The sequence below is a fragment of the Alexandromys fortis genome, unplaced genomic scaffold (genome assembly GCF_014885135.2).
Source record: "Alexandromys fortis isolate MF-2015 unplaced genomic scaffold, M_Fortis_MF-2015_v1.1 scaffold_42, whole genome shotgun sequence".
NCBI classification, from domain to species: domain Eukaryota; kingdom Metazoa; phylum Chordata; class Mammalia; order Rodentia; family Cricetidae; genus Alexandromys; species Alexandromys fortis.
In genome coordinates, this window is record NW_026067934.1 from 12654299 (window position 1) to 12678045 (window position 23747).

The 23747-nt window shown below is 39.1% G+C and overlaps 1 protein-coding gene across 5 annotated transcripts in view; it reads left to right on the forward strand.

The window, feature by feature from the left end:
* Slc8a1 (solute carrier family 8 member A1) overlaps positions 1-23747 on the forward strand; it is a 314067-nt gene that overhangs the window by 59591 nt on the left and 230729 nt on the right. The gene's annotated exons all lie outside the window — the stretch shown is intronic.

Sequence of the window (23747 nt, forward strand, 5' to 3'; positions counted from 1 at the left end):
TTTCTTTTAAAGCTATAAACATATATTTTCTTTATTTAAAAAGGTGGGAGGGAAGAACAAAAAAGTCATAAAGATTGGGAGACATCTAAAGTGAATTAGAATATTAAAAATCATATCAAAACTAATTCTTCGCCAATTTTAATAAAAGGGAACTGCATAGAATTCCCATGGATTTCCCCCTATAATTCTTTTGTGGATGTATAGTAGTAAATGTAACCTATTTTGGGGCAAAAATTTAATGATAATTTATATGCTAATTACACCCTGAGTACCTACAGTGTTGTTAGGTATTCCTATTACATGCAATTCCTTTGGAGCAAAAATACAAATTCTCTGAATAAAACATGGAGAATATGAATAGATAAGCAGGAAATGAAAATCAGTAACTTGTCATTTAGAAGTTTGATGTTTCCATGTGTGTCCTGTTTGCCTCCTAAACATTTAAGTGGCTGGATCATATTATCCGTCAGAAAGCAGATCATTGTGTTCTCTTGTCCAGATTTTATTATTTCCAGATAATATTTTCAGAAATCCTTATAGACTGCTGTCATTATGTAGTTGTGAATTCTATCTGTCAAACAGTTGCTTTGACGATGTATTCTTGTGAGGACACTTTCTGAATCACTTGTTCATATACTATGTAATCCAATCATGTAATTACTGCAACAATAGCGCCATAAAGAGGTTTAGAAAGAGACAAAAATAGCTTTGGCAACCATGCAGTTTCACAGAACAAACTTACTGAAGCACCAGCTTCTAGGTGCACCTATCCAAGGAAGCAAGGACAGCATGAAGTCTTTCCCAGACCATCCCAGAGACATCACTGAGTGATTGACAGAACTCCAACTGGCAAGTCTGATTGGAAATATACTACCTGCCATTCTAGGACAGCATACCTTCAAGGATTCATCCTAGTGAAGACAAGAGATCTATAAAGTGGTTAACCCAATCAATGGAAGTCCTGTCATACAATACTACACCACAGGAGCAAGAATGAGGTCAGTGAAAGAACACTTGATCCAGATTTTGTAAGTCAAATAGAATTTGCCAGCTGAAAAGGGAGAGATGCCTTCTAGAATCATGGAGACTGGGACACATGAAGACAGGCATGAAGGGGAAGGCACTGTGAAATTTGTCCTTTTGGTGTGTCTTAAGGAGCTAGATGGCAGTTGCAGTTAAGAGAAACACAAAGGGAGTTTTACAGGGAGACAGAGAAATGAAAAAGCTACTCAGCCAGGGGTAGAGACAGAGTTAGAAGATGTGGAGGATGGCGGAAGGCTTCCCCATAGGAGGTGGCATTTGTGCATGTCTGGTATAAATCATTCCATGCAGTTCTGGTATAACTGAGGGTCCAGCCACACCCTATTCTGATAATTGTAGCAACCAACCAATGTTGTAGATATGGATATGAAACGCTTAAGACCTGGCCAACTAGATAAATGGACTTGTCCCCTCTGTGGCCACATTATACCATAGGGAAAGAAGACATTCATGGAACTTAATGGATTCTGGGATTTTTTTTTTTTTCATTCTGGGAAAAACTTCGAACTCAGACGTTGAACAGCATGAAATCTCTGCAAAGTCAAAGCTGAAGCTGTCGTGTTACAGAAAAAGAGACATTGTCACTGCCCTACTTTGGGTCCAGCGTGCAGGATGATTTGTACAAAAGTAGCACATTCCCTAAAGAAGTAGGACACCTGGTAACCCTCATTTTATAATAGCACAGAGGCCAGGTCTGACCATAGCCAGGTCAGAAAGTAGTTTCTTGCTTTTTAAGGTTGTGAAAAGCCCACTTGGATATAAAACAGACCTTATTACTCAGGAAATTTCATTGCCTATAATTACTAAATTCATAGTGAGTATAGTGATAAAATAATTAAGGTGCTCATCACTTGCCATAAATTACTTAATTTACAATAATGAAGTATTCATCAAGTATAGCTGGTACAGCCCTCTTCTGCTGTAATGAGTGATGGCTGTTAATAAAGTCTCCATAAATTTCTGTATCTACGCCATGTCCATGGGTACAGTTTTCCTTTTCTTTGTGCAGGTTTCTTGTGAAGACTTTGGAGATACATGGAAAAAAAAGGAACAAGTCATACATTCACCACACATGAATTATATATGATGTATGTGTGTAATGATGAGTGATATAGTGGTGTATGACTCCTGGAACACTGCATAGTGTTTCTTAAGACCCATCTCTTCCTATTCAAGGCTGGTTTGTGCGAAGACCATAGGTGCAAGAATCTGGCATCCTTAGGCTGTAGTTGAGTCTGACTCCTGTTTTTCCGTCAGCATGGTCTGGGGCCAGTCCTGTGTCCTGGCACAGCTACAGTTTCCTTGTATGGAAAATTAACACAGAATGCTTGTTTTACGTCTTTTTTTGTTGTTGTTGCTATTGAAATGGAACAACAAAGGCTGACGTATAAACGACAAAGCACTGACAGAGTTAAGAATACTGAATGCACCTTCTGCAAGGTACCGATTCTAAATCTTGTGATGCAGAAATTCTTCAGCTCTTTCCTAATAGTAAAATACTAGAGTGAGGTGTTAAGATTTACAATGGATTTGTGTTTCAAATTAAGTGTAGCCTGGTAACTTTAATACATTAAAAACAAAACCTGGAGTCATCTCTCTTAGCTAAAACTTGTGGCATAACAGAAACTGTGCAGATCTGATCTGGTGGCAATCAAGCTAGTCTATCGGTCGTCAGCGTCCATGTCTCAGGGGAAACTTACACAGGCTTTTGATGATTGTTTAAACATTATTCACTTGAGATGATATGCCTCTTAAAACAAAAGCACACTATAACATAATATTTTACAAGTTCATCTACTAGTAAATTCCCTAGTGGAATTGAAAAAGAAAACAAACCAACAAACAGGAAGACAGAGGCTTCAATATTTTGAGTGAATTCAATCTTGAATAAATTCCACCCAAAGTACTGGCATCCAAGTCAGTGCCGTTCTGGGGTCTGCTGCTGTTCTGTGTCTTAGGGATCTTAATTAACTGATTCAGCTTTCCCTCTATAAATTTCTTTACAATATCAAAAGTGCCTTGTGACCATCACTGGCTACTAGCACAGCATCGATTAACTTACCAAAACAGAAGCTTTGGTGATTAATCCATAATGACAGGGCTACTCTCCCAAACTGATTAGATTCATTATCAAACAGCCAAAAGAAGAGTGTTCTCCTAGAAGATTTATTGCTCTGGAATGATTTCTTTCCCTCTTATCTTCTCAAAAGAAGGTATAGTAGGGAAGAAAGATAAAAATATCAAAAGGAAGATAATGATGGAAGGGAGGAGGAAAAGAAAAGAAGAGAAGAGGAAGGAGAAGGAGAAGGAGAAGGAGGAGAAGGAGAAGGAGAAGGAGAAGGAGAAGAAGAAGAAGAAGAAGAAGAAGAAGAAGAAGAAGAAGAAGAAGAAGAAGAAGAAGAAGAAGAAGAAGAAGAAGAAGAAGAAGAAATTATTATTTTTATGGTTTCAATTCTCAAACTATACCTTCTTGAACAAATGTCATCTCTGATCATTTGTAGAGCCAATGAATGATTGTACCTATCATATTGATAACAGCTTGTAAGCATGTGCCAGTCAAGACAGATGGGGAAGTTTATTCCTCTTATTCTCTCTCCTTTCATCTTGGTTGACCAGATCACCAGCAAACCCAGGTCTAGGTTATAAAGTTCTATACACTTTATCTGCCCAGGTCTTCTTTTTATACACTTAATCATGGCCGGGTTGATGTTCTTGTGATGTGTCCCTGATAGTGCATTCCCCTTAATGTCAAATTTACTATCTAAGGTTTTACACACATGCATACACACACATATGTGGATACATGCCCATATAACCTTGGTCCTTTTCTATATCCGAATTTTACATATACATTACATTCGCTCTTTAAAATCTCCCTATCTACCTGAGCCAACATTGCTGTTCTTCTATTCCATATGACTCTAATCTATAGTGATCATTTTCAGTTCCTTAACTTAATGGATGTTTGGGATCTCTAACAAACCAGTGGATACCCAAACATGGAAGCTGAATTCACTGTACTGTGTTCTTCTCACTGCGGGAGGCACAAGTCAGCCTCTAAACAGACTGATATGAATCTCTGAAATTTCTTGGGGCCAATACATGAATTTGTTTGCTTTGCCAAGTTAGTTTTCAGCTCATCTGATACTCTCTTTTTGCCCAAGTTTCAGTGTCAGGGCCTCTGTTAGTTGTCAGGAAACATGCAGGGAAGAATGGAGGAGTGGAAAGTGTTGGCACATCCCAATACAGCCTGTAAAATCAAGCCATCTGTCTGTGGATGTTTTCTTCTTGGGCTTTGTTTATCTACTCTTTATTTACCAGTGGGCAGGAGAGATGGCAATCCTGGGTTCCAGGTCTGCTTGTACAGTTTTGGTTATGTTACTATGGCTTTTAAGCATTTTTTCCTTCTCTATAACCTGGATAAATATTTCCCCTTTACTTGTTTGAAAACAAAGGGGATACAAAGGGGATATATATATATATATATATATAGTTTAAAGTAAACATTGAAGGAATCTGGAGCCCCTTTACCAACTGTAAGTTTGTCTTGGGGTCACTTTAGGGGAGGAAAAAACAGAGTGACTATGATTTATTATTAGTTATTTATGGCATTGTTCATATTGACATTGAATTATAGGCTGTAGACTTTGGACATGAGAGATTTGTACACAACTGGTGGTCTGTTTTTGTGGGGCCTTGTTTTTGTTAGATTGACCCATGCAGAGGACCTGTTCCCTATAAATTATCCACAGTAACTTTGTGGGTGTACGTGAGTGAAGGGATGGTATCGTATCTGCTGAGACAGAATCATGTCACACTGGATATATGCCTTTTTAATAAGCTCACTGTCAATATAGTAAAAGTAGAAAATATAATAATAACATTTTGAAGAGACATCGTTCAAGGCAGGCATTACTTGTGTCGATGGTAAAAAATAGCTTGGCACTTCAGGTTGCCTTGTTCAATTTATAGCTGGCGACACTGTTTGACTTTTTGCCCTGAGTGGGCCAGATAAATGTGCCCTGTGAGGCTGCTCTTGGCATTTTGTAAGAATCCATTTTTTTTTCTTTGCATTCCCCAGACACCTCTCTCCACAAACCACAGGGGGTTTTCTTTTCCTTCACCCTTAGATGAGGAAATTTGCTCTCCCTTCCCATGTTGAGATCTAAAGCAGAGATAATGACTTTCCATTGTCACACTGGGGAAATGAAGGAAGCAAGAGAATCTCATCCCATAAACAATGGTGAATTAACTGCAGAGAGGAAGCATCTCCAACGAGAGCCCTGGATCCAAGACTTACTGTGGGTGAAAACTGCAGGATGGAGCAAGGACTATCAAAGGTGCAGTTTTCAGAAACAGACCTTTTAGCCAGAAGGCCAAAAGGGGTAGAAAGAAGAGAGGGGAAGGGAGGGGAGAGGAGGGGAGAGGAGGGGAGGAGAGGGGAAGCTGTGCTCATGAAGTGAGTCACAAGTGAAATGGAGCACTCCTGCCCTCTGGGGCACTCAAGCCCAGGAAGTATGGAATCCAGCTGTCTTTGATGTTTGTCTAGCCGGGTTTTCTGTGGAGAAAAACCTTCAACATGACAAACAGAGAGGTTTCCCAAGGGGAGAGGCATTTGGGGTTTCTTGCAGTGGAAAGTGTTACAGGCACTAGAGTAAAGCTGATTAATGACTCTTCCTTGTAAATTTTGCCAAGATCCTTACAGTAGAACATGCACACAGACTATGAGACACATCATCTGCGTTCTCTCCCTCCCCCCATTTTTCTTCCCCCTTAGACCTTCTGTGACCACATATAGCTATGGCATCAGCTTACAATCTGTAAGGTTAAGCTTTTCTGTTTAGATTTGTAGATGAAAGTCTGGAGTTGAATACGATTATTGTAAATCTCATTTTCTAGTAGCAAGTAGAGATCTTTTCTGCATTAAGAGGGACTTACCATAATTTTCCACTTTTTTTTTTGGTAAATTTCTGAACCTCCATAGACAAGCCTCTGAAAAGGATTTTATTTGTTCTCATGGGGATAAACAGTGCTTTAGATTAAGGAATGCATAATACACACCCTCCCAGTTTCGTATGTAAGAGTAGCCCTATTTTTGGTTCTAAATGTTTGGTCCTGGAGACATAGTTGGGACCTAGTTATGATGTGAAATGATGTAGTCTGTAGCAAGGACCCTTGTTAAAGCAATGGAGGAGCGAGTGATGTCACGGGTTCAGAGACTGCCTATGACGTCAGAGAGTCTGCTCTCTGAATACATGGTCAGCGCTGTCCTACCCAAACACAGGAAACCTTGCATTCTTTTCTCCTTTCTCCTTCATTCTATTTGTCTCTGTTCTGCTTTCCAAATAAGTGAAATCTTGGAATAAACCAAGACCCTGTATGTATTAAACATGGATAATGTGTAAATGAATTTGCATCGTGGCTTCCCTGCACTGATCATTAGTTCTCACGAGAATCCTGCAAGGGACAAGCTGCGGTTAGGTTTCATGTTTTAGGAATGAAGGACCTGAAACTTCGGGACTTTTGCCCTTCTAGACAGGCAAGCTGTTGACCACAACAATGAGAAACATTCCCAGTGTGACCCATGCTAGTCTGGAGGAATGCCCTAGTCTGTACCTCCTGCCATGCTTGGCCCTCTGCCCCCTTCTTTCTCTATGTAAACCCCACTCTGTTGCCCAGTTTTATTATTAAGGACAGAACAGACTAACTTGAAATATCTTTCTTTTATCAAAAACTGACCCATAGTTTGAAGATGAAATTTAAATCTGAGCCACTACAGACCACTAATCATAACTAATCTAGAGGCTGGGGAATCACAAGTTCAACCTTAACAGACTTTATCCCACAAGGAGAGGAAAACCTGAGCAGGGCCTGAAGCCTAGTGTTGTAGCCCCCTTGCCAAGCACGCATGTGAGCTAGGTTCAGCTCTCATTTTGCCCAGGTCTAAGAGTGAACCTGTTGAAATCTAGGTTTCTGTGTGAAGACTGAAATGATTGTGAGCCGGCATTGCTGTAACTACTGGGCAGAGGACAGCCAGTTTTCTACTCTAAGATCCTTGGACCGTGGGTAGAACATTGGTAGAAGGAAATCCTTCTAAGTTATTCCCCTAATCAGGAAAATCTTCCAGAAGGTGAAAAGAGTAAAATCTCTTAATTCAGAAAATGGTTTATATAGGTAGGCGGTCCTCACAAGTACAGATATTTAGAGTAGCTTGAAATATTTAGAGTAGCTAATAAACAACATTGACCTAAGAACCGACCTCTGGGGCTTATTCCTTCAGTGTCTCCAGTTCCCCAACTTCACTCACCTTCTGCTTTTTTTTTCATGTATGAAATGAAAACGGTAATATATACCATTCCTTATAATATTATTATGGCTAGAAAAGGAGGAGAGTGTGAAAGTGGTTTGTAATATTTAAACTCTTATGTTGACATCACAGTAGAGACTTTCTTTCCATTGTTGTAGGTGTTGAGTTAATATAGCTTGTAAATTCGAACAGGTTTTATCATTATTATTTGAGCTAAACACATTTCTATCAGGAAGCTCAACTACACTTGATGAGAATAACATCTCTCAGAAATGCGATTGTGACCGGGAGATGGTGTAAGATTGCACAGGAAACAGCAGTCACACACACACACACACACACACACACACACACACACACACACAATGCTAGACAAGTGAGGCCAACACTCAAGTTCAAGACGAAAGGAAAAGTGAAAAACAAACTTGAGAATCTTTGTTTTGCTCAAAGAAAGCACTTTGGAGGTATGTGAGGCCTTGGGAAATTCCTATTTAGGTTAAGGGTTATCAGGTCTACGTGTACAAGGACGCATACACAGAGGAAGCTCCTTTTCCTTGACTTAAGTTGTGTTCTATGTTGAATCTGTTGTCTTATCTAGGTTTTCCAGAATTTATTCACCTGCAGCCATTGAAATGCCCTATCTCACCTATATTTTCTAAAATTGAAAATACCACACAGGGGTTTATGATTATCTCAAATTATCTTCATTTTTGAGTCTTAGTTTCTTTGGTTTCTCTCCTTTAAAGAATCGCATTGATAGCATACAGAGTGGTCGTATCTGAGTTATTCTGTCTCCCCCTTCTAACTTCTTTCCTACTCATGATGTTAATCCTCACCAGGCTAAGCCTCTAATGACTCCCCAAATTGGTTCCAGCTAATGCTGCCACAATTTAACAAAAACGACATCTATAAAAACAGCTGAAGAAAATTCAAAGTGACGTGCCAGAAGGGTTTATTCATGTATACACTCCAGCACTGCTGCTAACAAGTGTTAAAATAGATGACCACCATAGAGAGAAGGGCAGAGATCTCAAACTGGCTACTCCCCAGCTCTGTAGCCTTATTTCAGCAACTTAGATTTAGCAGGAGAGCAACGAATTATCTCCAGAAAATTGATGGCTAATAAAAAAACAAACAAACCCTTAAAAGTCGTATGCCTGCATTTTCTTGCTTTCCCTAGGCTGGAGTTATTGGAAATTGTCCACAGTTACCAATTAAGAGATTATGGGCTGATCCTCTGTTTCCTACTTAATGTTTTCTGTTCTCTGCTGATGAACATCATGTAGATGCTATTTCTTCTAGCACTGTAGTTTGAGGCAAGAAGGCAGCCAGACTTGAAGGATGATAATGTTAATGCAATAATCACAATAAAAAAAAACTGTTTCAGATTTTAGTAACAGAAAGAACATTCTAGATTTTTTTCACTAAAACAGCCAATTCCAATTCTTCTTATTATGTGGGTCAGAAGGAACTAAATGAAGAGGTCCCTTTGACTTCATGTCAAATGCATCTATTTTTATTTTTGGCTGGTTAGTCATCTAAAGACATAACCCAGAACATGTTTATTCAATAAAAAGTATGTGACTCGGGTATTGAGCAGCAGCTTCTGTATGAGGACATTTATAAAATGTTTTGATAATTAATTCACTCTAAAATCATGAATGGTTCATAGTGAGCATGTTAGGACTCTCTCCTTATCACTTTTTACCAGTGACTAAGTGACGCACCAGGTGAATACTTAGTCAGACCTGCATATAAGAAAAGTTGGGAGGACAAGATAAGTATGCATGGGGGATTAAAATTTCAAAATGCCCTTGATAGGGTGAAATGCCTGATCAAAATTAAAGATGTAAGCTTTTTTTCTCTTGATATTTTCATGTATATTTTAATTAAAATAAAATTATGTCATTATGTCACTTCTGCTTCCCCTTCATCCTCAAACCCTACCCATGTGCCCTGCATCTAGCTCCACCCACGTGCCCCGCATCTAGCTCCACCCACATGCCCTCCATCTAGCTCCACCCACGTGCCCTCCATCTAGCTCCACCCACATGCCCTCCATCTAGCTCCACCCATGTGCTCTCCATCTAGCTCCACCCACGTGCCCATTATTTTCTCTCAAATTGCTGACAGACAGCAAATTGTTATAGACAGACAGATGAACAAATATACAAATAGAACCTGCTGAGTCCATTTTTATTGTTCATACATATATGATTTCAGTAATGTCAATAGACATGTAAAAGAAGGAACAATCTCATGGGGGACCAACACTCACCCCTAGATAAAGGTAAGTAACAGCTAATGAGAGAAGGGCGATTAGCCTCTTCCAGGCATAAGTCCCTTAGTTGGTTTCAAATACAAAGTATTCAGCTCTAAAATCATATACATGTAAATAGCAACAACAAAACAGATGTAAGATTTAACAGGAATAAATACCAAGGCCTGCATGCAGAGTTTTCAAAAGCACCCTGTACTCAGTGAAGGCATGGGATACCTGAGATCACCCGGGTCCTTGTGAACATGATAGGGAATTCCCATTGCCTTGACTTCACTGGAGCCTGTGGTGTAACATGGTTATGAACAAAACCCCTGTAGAAGGAGATGTATCACTAACAACAGCAGTGTATCCAGACCCTGGAAGCCATTGTCTTCTTATCCATTGTACTGGGATGACCACAGCTTGAGGATTAGATTCCAATTCAGCCCGTCGGTTTGGATATCAGTTACCTTTTTGAAATTGTCTTCAGAAGATAACAAATATTATGGCAGAGTACCCCATACTCAAGAGCTGCACCCCAGCTAAGAGTGGGTCTTAGGTTGACCAAAGTGCTGAGAAAAGACATATGACCTATCTTGGCAAATGTTTTTATTTCCTATTAGAAGAGCCAGGTTTCCAGTATAGGAACAGGCAAATTGAAGTTGGAAATGAGGGCTTGAGGACCTCTTTGGCAGTGAGGGTGAATCCAAGTTTAGAATTGGAGGTTAGAGTCATTCAATTATAGTGTTCAAGAAGACACATGTCATTCTGTCCATGTCAGTAGATCCCAAGGTGGCTGGAAAGCAGGGCAGAGGACGATTGGTAATGTGGACACAAGCTAGAGACATGGGAAGAAATAGGGACAGAGTGGGAGACTAGGGGTGAGGTGTGTTAGAAGTACAAAGGTGGAGGACTAGGCTGCAGATCTTAGCTGATGCTGTCAACCTGTTTGAGTGAGAGCAGGCATGAGCTGTTTGCAGGAGGGACTCTCATCTTTGGAGACAAGATTACAGACAAGGGACTTGGCTCTTTAATGAGACCTTAAGATTCTGTCAGTTTGGTTTCTTAAAGTATTCCAGTGAAATCACCAGAAACCTAATAATTAATTTTACCTTTTTTGATGACCCTTATTTTAACAAAATGGTACTAAAATATAAATAACATTTTTTGTCAACATTTTCAAATGCCATTAATGGGAATCAGCCATAATATTATACAGAAATAACGCTGTAGAAAGATCACAGCTTTGTATGTAGCAAAAGTAATAAAGATAATTACTGGAATTAGAGGGATCAAAAAAAAATGACCAGAGTTTGGGTATGTATTTTTCCATGTCATCTAAATGACCCCGAATGGCTTATATAACCCCCTTTAATCACATTGCCTCGTATAAATGAGGATAATCACATCTGCCAGTGTGTTTGCCATGATGAAATGTAAGATTAACATGAAAGTTAACACTCCCACACTTTACAATTATTGATAAAGCACCTCTGACGTGCACAGCCTCATTTTATTTTCATGAAAGTCTTGTGAGTCAGCTTGCTCTATTGTTGGCCCCATGTCTTTCTGTTTTTGTTGAAAGAACTTTTTCCAAGGACACATACTGACTGAGGAAACCAAAATAAAATTAAATGTGCGACTCCCCATACACACTTGCTTGGTGACTACTGGCTGTCAGCACTATTTCAGGAGCCATGGGCAACTACAAAAGCAATCAAGCTAAGAGCTAACATCATAACATGTTTGCTTTATGTTGTTCAGAATCTTATCTGTTAGACTTTTGGCAGTACCCCAAAACTCTATGCTTGCTACCCTTTCTGCTAATTCAGGGTTGAGACAGAGGAGACCTACCAATCCTCAGTTATTAGGCAGTCTATAAAGTGCTAAGGAGAAGTGAAACCGATTTCCTGGATTTCAAAACCCTTCCCTGTATTTGATTTACTGTACCTTTTTAGAGTGTCAAGTTCAGTGTTAAGTGAGGGTTTTGTGGGAATGTGGGCATGTAGGTTAGCAAGAAACCTGACTGCTACCTTCTTCCTAGGAAGGAAGGTCACTGATGGAGATTACAAGAGATTCCAGTTCCCCACTACAGAAATTCTTGAATGCCACAATCAAGTCCACAAATAGGGGAAATGTGATATTGTCACATAAATTTAGATAAAAATCTAATTCTGTCTCTGATACATGTGAATGACAAATGTCTAGGTGTCTGTAAGTGTATTTGTCCTCAATAATTTCCATGGGCTGTTTGGATGTCTACATTTGTAGAACCAGGGTCTTAAAAAAGTCTCCACTCAACTACTTTTAAGGCTATCACATATCAATATACACCCAATGCAAAGTGCTGGGAAGCCTGGTTCCACTCTCGTCGCTTTTAGTTGAGTCATGGGATACGCAGCTATAATACACCTATTTCTGTCTACCCTTTAGTTTTCTGGGGTTCAAATAAGGTAAAACATTTAAATAGGCTCTTAAATTAGCGCCATCCATAACTCTTGTAAAATATGGCCTGTGTGGCTCCAGAGTGGGGTCAGGGTTAAAAGAACATATGCCACTCTGCAATAGCTCCTAAAATTACTGAGAACTTTATTTGATGCTTTGATTTCAGGGACAGGGAGCCCAACAATGACTTTAATATTCCTGTTTTCTTCTCTTGTTTACTTTCAGCACAGACCCTGAAAGTGTTTTCTTCTTTCCTCATTGAAAAACAAAACAAAAACAAACAAAAAGGGTAGAGGGATGATCCCTTGCTCTTCCTTATCCTCACTTCCTAATTCTTCCCCTTCAATTCTTCCACTGAAAATAACTGGGCATGAGCTGCAGTGTAAGGGTCCATGTGCAGGACAGGGTTGTCTTTCATTTGCAGAGGAAAATGAAGACAGAGAGGATGAAGATATTCTAAAGTTGCCTCTTTTAATTGAACCTTTGTCAGTGAATGAACTCCTGGAACACTTGTTCTCTGTCGAACAGAAATAGTCGGTGTTATGGGAGGGTGGACATGCAAAGGGAAGGAAATAACTGTTCAAGAGACAAGCCCCTAAGATCATTGTTTCCTTGCAAGGTTTCTAAGTTTCTACTTTTCTCCTGGATTCCCATCTCCCTCTCCATGCCCAGGGCATTATGTAGCCCAGCTGGCCTAGACCTCACTGTTTAGCCCAGTCTGAGCTCAAATGTGAACTATTTCCCTGGCTTCAACATCTCCCATGCTGGAATTAAAAACAAAGGTCATTAAGTATAGCTCATAGTTAGATTTGTACTAAATTAGTAAAGTGTATTCCTCCCAGATAGCACGACTCTTACTGAATGGACTAGTCCCAATGATTCTGACATTTTCTATGTGAGACCAGACCCTTCAAGAGCCATTTTTACCCTAAATTATTTTGTTTCTTCATGTTCAGATCACTTAAATCATTTATCAGTTATTGAGAAAATCACATCTGTGGATAATGGTTCCATTAAATTCCATTTCTTTAAAAAATATCTGAAATCATGCTAGACACAGTGAAAATCTTCTATCTTATCTCTCAACCATTTTTTAAAAAAAATGGGTTAATTTGTAAGCATCTGAAATATATGCTGTCCTAAGAAAAATTATGAGAAAGTTGGGCATTTTTTTTATCCTTTTGAAAGAGAAATGAAAGCTTTAAAATATAAAACTGTGTTTTGTACTGTGGGTCCAAAGGCTCCATGGTGGAGAAAAATGCAGAGGGATTTTAACTGTTCATTATTAGATCACTTACGCGATGCATACATTATTTTTCTCCCTAAACTCATGCACATGCAGAAATTCTGCAATAAATAAATAAATAGCCTTACCTTGGAAATTTCATTGCTTTACTGAACGGGAAAAAAGAACATCTGACTGTCCCGAATCAATCAGCCCGAAAGAAATGAATGTTACGATTCAGGGCTCAAAAATAAAGCAATATTTGCCGCACCAGGCACAATCTTAATAACAGGCAGTCATAAATAATCCAGTCTGAACTAATGTGTGATTACCTGCCACACTGAAGCAAACGCAAAGGAAGTATCTTATGGACTTGCTTTTAAGGAATACATTTTAAGAAATGCATTGTCCAAGGCACAGGTAAGTAACCTATTCAACTGACATGGCAGGGGGACATGCATTTTTGAGTTATGGCGTCAGGGACAGGGAATGAAGCCCACGAGCAGTTGTTTTTAACCACTTACCACATGTGGGGTAGTTCTCCTGACTTCTCTCTAATCCTCCCAAGTCCCTGTGAACTCGGAGGGTTGTGGCACGGCTCTGCTTTCCCATTAGACAGTGAACTGACTAACAGCCCAAAACAAGAGTGTGCATTACTGCCAGCTTCCTCTCTGCTGTGGTCAAAAAGGCGTCTGAGAAAGAGAAAGGAGGCCATGTTTATCAGCAGCTTTTCTTTGTCCCTTTGCAGTAAAGTTCAACTCTAGATTCCCAAGAGGAATCTCGCTGGTTGTGCGCCTTTCCCGGTGGCTCTGGGTCAAGTTTGATAGCACCAAGTTTCCATGTAGATGAAGGATTCGATGACTGCAACACTTGGCTAATACTGAGCTGTGGCATAAAAACTGCTCATTACCCTCTTTTAGCAGTACATTCTAGATGCAGACTTGGCCTTAAGGAAAGCGGGACCTGCAGGGTGATTTGGGATATTTATGTGATTCTCCTGGTTTCCCCCACTGAGTTGGAGGAGTACATAAGAAAAAAAAAAAAAAAGAAAAGAAAGAAAAGAAAAGAAAAAAGAAAAAAAAAGGAAAGAAAAGGAAAAAATCCGCAAGAGTTCCATCAGTTCTAGGTCACTGGAATATCTCCCAGGAAATCCACTAAGTGAAATTTCAATTTGTAAATACCATAGAATTTAACTTCTACAAGGAAAAGAACAACAACAACAACAAGTAGGCTTTGAAACATTTTAATAGCTACTGAATAGTTAAGAATGCAACTATTGTGTAAATCAAAGGAAGACTGTATTTTATTATTTAAGATCATAGCTTAGCCAAGAATTGTTCATGATTTTGGAAAATCACATCACCTAAGGCAATACCATTTGGGATATTTGGGTCACCCAGACAAATACACTTCTATCTATTAAAGGTTGCAGTCGTCAAGTGAACATGTATAGTTTTTAAATATAGTACACTATCTAAAGTTTAATGTTTAGTTATGTAGCAGATTAAAATATCTTGTATTTATTGGCCCACATATTATAAAATGAGGTTACTGCAATGGTAACCCTATTCATTTGTGAGTTTGTAATTTGTCTTGGATTTATTGTTAACGTTTCAGTATTTCCTTATTTAGCTCTTTATAAACAAACAAATCAGGTCTGTCATTACTGGTTTTGAACTTTAGGTTTTTTTGATAAATGGAATATTTTACATACATATGTATGTGTGCCTGCATGCTTATATATGTGTGTGTGTGTGTGTGTGTGCTTTTAATTTTCTGTACCTCTTAGACAAAATGGATATGATCTCATATCTAAGTTTATTCACTTTAAGCAGGCATCTGATGATATTTGCTAAAGCTACCATTGAAAATATATTTTATAATATTTAATATTATAATTCAATTGTTAATTTATATCACAACCTGACCCTTGCATATACATATTTTCTTTAATTAGGGATGTAGGTATATTTACTTATTGTAATTGTAAAAATTCACAATAATTTGCTTATTGGAAAAAAATTTTCATTTTAAGACAAGAAAGAAGCATGTTATAAAATTGTTGCTATTAAGGAGAATTGGGTCTAGTAGAATTTTATAGCCACCATTCTAAGAAAAACTGCAGAGTTAGAACGAACGTAAGACTACTCACATTCATGCATGTATTGCATACTGTGATTTTAGGTAGATGTTTTCAGAAGTAACAGTATAATAAAACACTGACAGAAATCTTTGATTAATTAATAAAGAAATAAATAAATTAAAATAAAATAAAATCACTCAGTGAAATCTACAAAAATAATAAAAAAATAAAAGAAAAAACACTGATAATAAATGTGTTATAGAAGAGATTATCAAATTGAAGTCCGCTTCATTATAGAAGAAAAATAACTTCCTCCCAGGACCTGTAGGAACCAGTGTTGGGAGACTTGCAGGACTTTGCTATTTCTTCTTGGATTTGTCCTCTGTTTTGCTTGCATACTGTGTCTGTTTGTACTTACAGTCTTGCAGTCTGGGCCAATACCTGCCAAAAGTAAACTGTGAAGTTGATAAAGAGGCCTGAAAATGGGGTAGATGCTGCTGCTGCTGCTGTTCTATGGTCTTTTGTGGCCTAAAGTAGCTAGGAACTAAGCGCTATCCAAATGATATGGGCAGAGGTGACAGATGTGGAGATAAATGTGATTGCAAAGGGTCTGCCTGGAAATGATGTCCATTCCTAAAGCTAGAGAGCAGAGTGGCATGGTGGTCTGTGGGAACACACTGGGTTAGCTTGGGTAGGCGACCACTTAACACCCAATGCTGTTGGCATCCAGGTACTTGTTTTAACTTTTTGCAGGCTAGCTAGCAAAGACAAAAATAGATATGGCAATGCTTTACAAGCTTAAAAGTGATGGAAACCCCTCTCCAGTATTGCAGAGTTAATTTAAGACTCTAAAGAATGGATCTTCTAGAAAGAAAGAGCCTCAAATGCAAACTAAACTTTTCCACTTTACTTAGGAAACCCCATTTAAACAAGTTCTGCTCAGTCCAAAGCTTTGGTTTAGTCTGTCTGTCATTTACCTAGGAGTAATGTGGAAGTAGGTCCAGGGTTCCATTGTTATTCATTTCCAGAAACCATCTCCAGAATATTCCTTACTAGTCACCCTTGAAGGTTCCTGTACATCAAGCTTTGATGGAATCAAATGAAATATTTTCTAGCATAAACTGATGTAGTATATAAAAGAGTACAGAATTTATTTTCCTTTTTATTTTTTTTAAGACACAGTTTCTCTGTATAAACATGGAACACTCTCTATAAACCAGGATGGCCTAGATCTCATAGGTCTTCCTGCTTCTGCCTCCTAAGTGTTGGGATAACAGGCATAGGCACCACTACCCAACAAGTATAGAATTTTCAAAGAAAAGCAGACATGCTTCAAATAACATTTCCTTAGCGGAATTTCAAGTTTTAAAAAAGGAGGCATTTCCTCTTTGTTCTCATTATTTATTTTCTTAATGAATAAATTATACCTTGTCTCCATGGTGCATAAATTCCTTCTTTTTTTTCTAAAATGGAATGTATTTGACTATAGATTGTCAAATATTAAAATGTATTTGATTATAGATTGTGAAATTCCCTTACTTCTTATACCTTCAAATGCATACTTTTTATCTGTCTCATACTATCCTTTACCCCAATTTTTACTGTCAGTTCCTGTTTTGTGGTCTTACTTTAAATCTTATTCCGTTTCAAAGTTAGTAAAGTATTTAAGGCTCTGGACTGTATCAGCTGATAATAAGGAGGGGCTTGCCATCTTGTAGCTTCTAGTGCATCAGACAAACACTTCTATGCCATAGTGAGGATAGGGTGGATAACTGCTTAGTAAGTAGTCAGAGACAGGCTTTCTTAACCAGGAACCATGGCCACATAGTAGGTATTCATTCTCTTCCAGGATTCCCAGTGACTGCCCATATAATTAAGTAAAGAAACATTCCAGATTGTTCTTAGTGTGTAGGCAGTGAGAGATCAGAAGATTCCTGAATAAAGTCATCATGATTATAACTTAAGCTACTTTGTCAGGGCATAAAATGAGGTCCCTTTTACAGAATACTACATGGAGATATATTGGACTGAATTATTAAGATCATTTCTTAAACAAACAAAGAGCAGATGAATACTGTTTATCCAGGGACTGTGCTAAACTATGGATAATGATGTTTTATGCATTGAAGAAGTGAAGTGTGCATATGTGGGGCCAAATTTGCACAATAGACATTCCAAATCAGAGCTCTGAAGCCTCCTCATGCTTCACAAAATCAGAGATTTGTAATTTGACACTTGAAATAGCCAGCACATATAAAATGAGAGGAGATGATGGGAGGTTGGACTCATCCAGTTGATTATCCAAGCTGCCAGTGAGCACTCAGTGTTTAGTGTGCTCCGAAGGTCTTAAGTATTAAGTGAACTCCATTAGTGAACAAGTGTCTCTTGAATAGACTGTTAACACCCTACTGGGATGGTTTCTGCTGTTGGGAAATCTTCAAATTTCTAGGACTCTTGTTCTGTCTCTTTTCCCCTGTTGTATCTGAGGTCGTCATAGACAAATGAAAGCTTCTTGTCAGTGGATATTTAAAGACCTATGAGAAATGTGCTCATTTTGTTCTGTGTGATTCACTAATAATTCAGGGGATCTTTCTCCACTTGTTCTTTTCCGACTCTTCTCATATCAACTCACTATTTAGCCTTAAACTTACAAGAGAAAATCCAGGTCGACTCATGGGGTGAGGCCCAAAGGACAGGGTTGAAGCAATAGCAAGAAGGCAGACTTACTTACCCCAAGGATAAAGAGACCCTTCTGAGAACTAGAACCTTGTGAAGTAGTAAGTTTTGTCTTACAGTGGTTCAGACTGTGTCATGGATTCTAGAGCTAGGACAATGGGTTTAGTGCCTTTACAGGTATGTGACCTTAGGCTAGTAACTGAGCCTCTGTTGGCTTCAGTTTAGAGAAAAATAGTGAAGTTAGAAAAGCCCAGGTACCTACCCCATAGGTTAGATGAGAAATGAGGCCTAGGCAACGTAAGGAAAGGGCTTAGAATAGTGTCTGGCTCACAGTAAGAATTCAAGAGATGTTAACTCATTATTATTCAGTGAGGTGCAGGATAACCATCTGTCAACTGATGAAGAGTACTTATATAAATATCTGCTAACCTAACCATATGTATATAGGCCATCCCTCATTTAATTTTTTTAAATACTCCAACTTTGTACCATATGCTCAAGTCAAAACACAAGAGGATTGAAACCTTACTTCTTGTAAGCTGTAAAACTTTTGTTCCGTCTACATAAATTTGCTAAGAATCTAGTGTACCATTGACAGTGTATTGCACTTTGGCAGGCAGCAGGAAACATAATCAAAATAGCCTCTGAATTCATCAATATTTTAACCACTGGGATCCTCATTTTACTTATCTCTGAGCTGGGGACAATAAAATGACCTGCTAAGGTTCCTAGAAGGTGAAATGGATTCTGAAGCTGTGAAGGTCCTGGAACACAGTACTACATATAAAACACATGCCAGTTCCCTTTCCTTTTCTCTGTAAAAGCAGCCTTTCGCAGAGTCATGCTCATTGTCAATATTAGTTATACTGCTGTTGATTTTAAGTTCAGTTCTGTTTAAAAGATATTTAGTGTTCTGGGCAGGATTCAGTCTATTAACCTGATGGTGGTACCCAAATTGTAATGAAATCAGCCCAAAGGCAATAGCAGAGGCAGCATTTTCTGCTATGTAAATCACATCCCTGAATTTTACTTTGTGTTTTCACCTCTCTAACTTCACACTTCTTGCAAAAGATTTATGATGTTATATTGTATATTTCCATACTTTTCAAATAAGCCTCTTTCTTTTCTCAGCACTTCATGGGCCGAGAATAAAAACTCTGTCCCTTGAAGGTTTTCAACAGAACACATAGTTCACTCTAGAGCCTGTCGCTGTTTTCCACCTAAGCATCAAGCAGGACTCTCTGTTTCTCTCATCTCTATGTCTTGACTCTAAGTAAACTTGGATGAGAATTCTAGTTTGATGTAATCCTGCACAAAGCTCCTTTGCCTCTACTTCTTCTTCTGGCCTTTTGATATTTCTCCACGCAGAAGCTAGGATGAGGCCGTTACCTCACCATGCAAATACTCCCAATGTGCTCATGACAAAGCCCATTTTCTAAACTCAGTATGGACACTGCCCAATAAAAAGGTAATGAGCCATATGTCTAACTTTACCTTTTGGAGAGGCATTAAAGAGCAAAATGATACACACGAGAATAATTTTAATGAGAAATTTTAAGCATTACAATAATACGTCTCCAACATGGAATCAACATGTGCATATATTTCACATTTATTTCAACAAGGAATCAATATGCAAGGTCATTAATGTAGTTTTTTTCAGGAAGTCATCAAAACAATGTATGTTTTGCATTCACAGCTAATTTCATTTTGAACTAGGTGTATCTCAAGTGCCCAATGGTACGCATGTAGTAGACTGTCCCTTGTGTACACTGTCAAGATTTTCCTGTCGCTTCTCAGCTTTATAGTCACATTAACCTTCTGTAACTTCCTCTGTCCTAGCTGTTCTAAAGCTGTTCTAGTCCCTCCATCCCCAGCTCTTCCCTTGTAGCTGTTGGTTGGCTTCTCGGGCAGATATCATCTCTTCTTAAGTGAAGCCTTCCCGTGGCCCTGTCTTTGTGAAGTTCTTTTGTCAAGACTGCAGAAGCATGTCCTTCCTTTGGAGAATATCTTTCCATGTGTCATTATTGATTCATCAGTGCGGTTACTTTATAAGTCTCTGGCTGCCTATTAAAGAAAGAGTGCTGTGCAGATGGGATGTCTTGCCTGGTTTTGTTCAACCTTGTATTCTGAGCGGCTCCTAGGATGCTACTGGGTCATTGTAGGCGATGCCGAGTGAGTCAATGGATAAATGCATGTGTGAACTACAGAGTGCCTGCATGAAAGGATGTGGTTGATCCCCAGTCCATGTCTTGCAGAGAGAAGAGAATGAGACAGGGCCGGGTCTCACACAGGATTCTCTTTCTCCAATTTGCTCATTCTTTTCCTGATACTGTAATGAGGAAGAAAATCAAAATTTTGGAAATTTCTGATATTTATGCTTCTGTTGATTTTCGCAAGTACCTGAATCTGTAGTGCTGGGTTTTTTTAAGCTGTCACTGTACCTGTGAAAATATGCTCTGTGGGAGCGCCAGATAGACATCTCTGTGGTTACATTTTTAAAGATGTATTTAGATGTGGGCACAATGTAGTAGGTGTTTCTTTTAACACCCTGCCCTGGTTTTAATTTTAAAAACTTATATGCATTTAAAAAAATACTTAAGAAGCCCAGACAGTTAATGAAATTTTCTCAAATGAATAATGAATGAAAGAGAGGAGAGGCTGAGTACACAGGAGAACGTGTTTCTCGGCCTTCCTTGGGTTTCTTCATGCACATCTGAGGTGATGACTAAGCAGCCTCCAGCCTTTCAGTTTTTAAACATGTATTATTTGGCATGGTGAAAATATGATATAACACTGTCCAATAATACAGGCTCATCTTCCCAGCGGCATAAAATTCATTAAAGTTAGGAAACAGGAGAGATGGGAAGGGAGAGAATAAAACATCCCATTGAACTTTCCTCAAAGATGGTGGGGGATACCAGAGGAACACCATCTCAGTCAAGGGCTAGTCATGCTAGTTCAGCATTTTAAAATAAGTTCATTACTGTGAGAAACACATTTCAATGAGTGCTGAAATATTTTTCTGACATCCTTTCTAACACGAACGTGATGGCTGTTAAAATGTCATTTCAAGGGCACATGGCTATCAGAAATAGACGCTTTGCAGGCTGTCTCCTTCGGAGAAGCAGGAAGTCCTCCTGGCGAGCCTTGTGCTCAGCTCACCTGGATTCACAAATTCTCGCCATCTCCGCTCTGCAAATACGGCTCGCTGACTAAATGTGCTTTGTTGTACTTACGGCCTGAAGATGGGTGGCATGCCCCTGTCTACAGTGGAACTAGATGGCCGGTGACATGAAGGAGAGAGCAGACGCGCCATGCACCTTGTCGTTATCTTGTGTGGTTGAGGCTTGAGAAGATGTAAGGCTTCGTGTCTCTCTATAATTCACCAGGACGGTAACTGCCATTGTCCCACTCTGCTGGCTCTCAGCAGGAACAAGGATGTGGGAGCTGGGCAGATAGGTGAAAGCCCGAGAAAGCAGACAGGGCCACAAGAAAGCACTGCTCACCCCCAGCTGTCTCCCCTGCTTCACCTAAACACCTTTCTCTTCACGGAGTCATGACTAATTTGTGACTTTCAGTTATCTTAACATCATCCAGCTTATCTTTGAAGGAAACATGTGAAAATGTCTCAATAACTGAAATATGTAGAGGGATCCCTTTGATTTCTGTTAAAGATAGGATATATGAGTTTTAGGTATGTAAGTCGTTTTTTTTAAAAAAAAAAATCTGGGCGGCATTTGATATGGCCTTTGAGAAGAAGATTTGTTTCTTCTCAGTCTCTGACTCATAAACCTGAGTTGATTGATGTGATAGTCACCACAATAGATGCTGAGATAAGATTAAGGACCTAGAGACTTTGTTCTAAAGATCAGAGGTATACTCAAGGAAGGGGACCTGCAGGAGCATGAGTGTCATAAGAGAGATCTGGAGACTGATGCCCAGTCCGGACTAAACTGAGGCGAAACTCACTTATGGCGTCCTGGAGGAGGAGCCGTCCGAGCAGCACACAGCATGAAGTATGATCAAGTGTTAAAAAAAAAAATACTGGCATATGAACTGCCATCAGTAACTGTGTCTTGCAGCAGAGTGTCTGGCATAGTGTAGGCTCCAACTTGTTTATGACCGAAGCAGCCAGAGGGCAAAGAAAAGCACCAGACTTTTCCAACAAGTACCACACCACAGTTCTCTAGAACCCTAGGCAATGTTCATAATTTAGCAGCATGGATCGGTTAGAATCTAAATTGTTGATGAACATCTACGATACCAGAAGGCCTCAAAAAGCAAATACCAAAGAAACAGAACTATTGGGACCACTAGCGGAGCTTATAGTGACATTTAAGTGATGGCCTCAAGCAGGACATTGTGCTTATTGTTGCCATGCATGGCAGATTAAAGCTTAGCTGGATTCTGGCTCATGTTGTGACTTGACTCCTGCGAAAAGCAATACAGAAACCGGTATGCTCAGAGCAGTAGTAAGAGGGCATGCTTTGGTCTATAGGAAGCATGGGGATTAGTGTCAAGATCCAAACGATGCATATGAGCAGATTCCCTGACTATCACAAGGCTATTTCTCATGGCATCCCACAAGCGTTGCTTCTCATACTTCTGATCAAGAGGTAGATCATGACCAAGTGGAGGATGGAGAATCTATAGCCAAATCGTAGTACAAGAGCTCATTAGCTCCTTCCCATGTTAAAGGACTTGAGAGATCTTACGACACTGCAGTTCGCGTGCCTTCATGTAACCCAGGATTTTGTGTGCACAGTTGAGAACAGAACACTTTTTTCTTTACTCCTTTTAATTTTTTAGAAAATCAAGCAAACTTTCTTTTTTCATTTTACACACCAATCCTAGTTTCTACTCCCTCTTTTCATCCCATTCCCTCTACCTTCCCCCCACCCCACCCCCAATCCAATCCTCAGAGAGTGTAAGGCATTTTGCTTTGGAGAAGGTCCTAGTCCCTCCCTACTAAATTTAGGCTGGGCAAGGTATCCATCCAAAGAGAATGAGTTTCCCTAAAGCCAGTACAGTTTTATGAGGAAGTATAACTATTATTATATGTAACACTCTTTAAGACTTTTTCTATGCTATATTTCCCCAATCTTGAGATTTTATAGAGATATTTTCACGTGTAGTTTGAAAAGCAAGGATACAACACCAAGGCCCTAAATATTTTGTACATTGGTCAGAAATAAACAAGATACTACCTTTTATGAGAATCTCTCTCTCCCCAGGTTTTTCTATATTTTTAAGGCTTATGAGGCTTTACAAAAATACAAGTACAATCAATTTAGGAAGACCAAAAGATATGCCATCCATAAAATATCCCCAAATAGCATGAGATATAAATTGATTAAAAAATAAAAAGAAAAGAAAATCTAGTTCCTCTTACTGGCATCACCTTCTCACACTTCCATCTGGCTTCTGCCAAACCCGTAACTAAAGACTGACGTGAGAAGCCTGAACCTTCCCAGGCATTTTTCTCCTTTGACACACATACCACACCCACCCTCATTTTTTTTTTCCCAGAGTAAGTGTGAGTAGTATTGGGTGGGATAGCCATAGGGTCTTATTTTAGAGGAAGGGCCATGAAGATTTTAGATTTACAGGATGTCTTGGGTCAAATACAGGGAATTAAGAAAGGATATACATAGCCCCAAAACATATTCAAAATAATGTTAGTTCAAGTTGTAGGGAAAGACTTCCC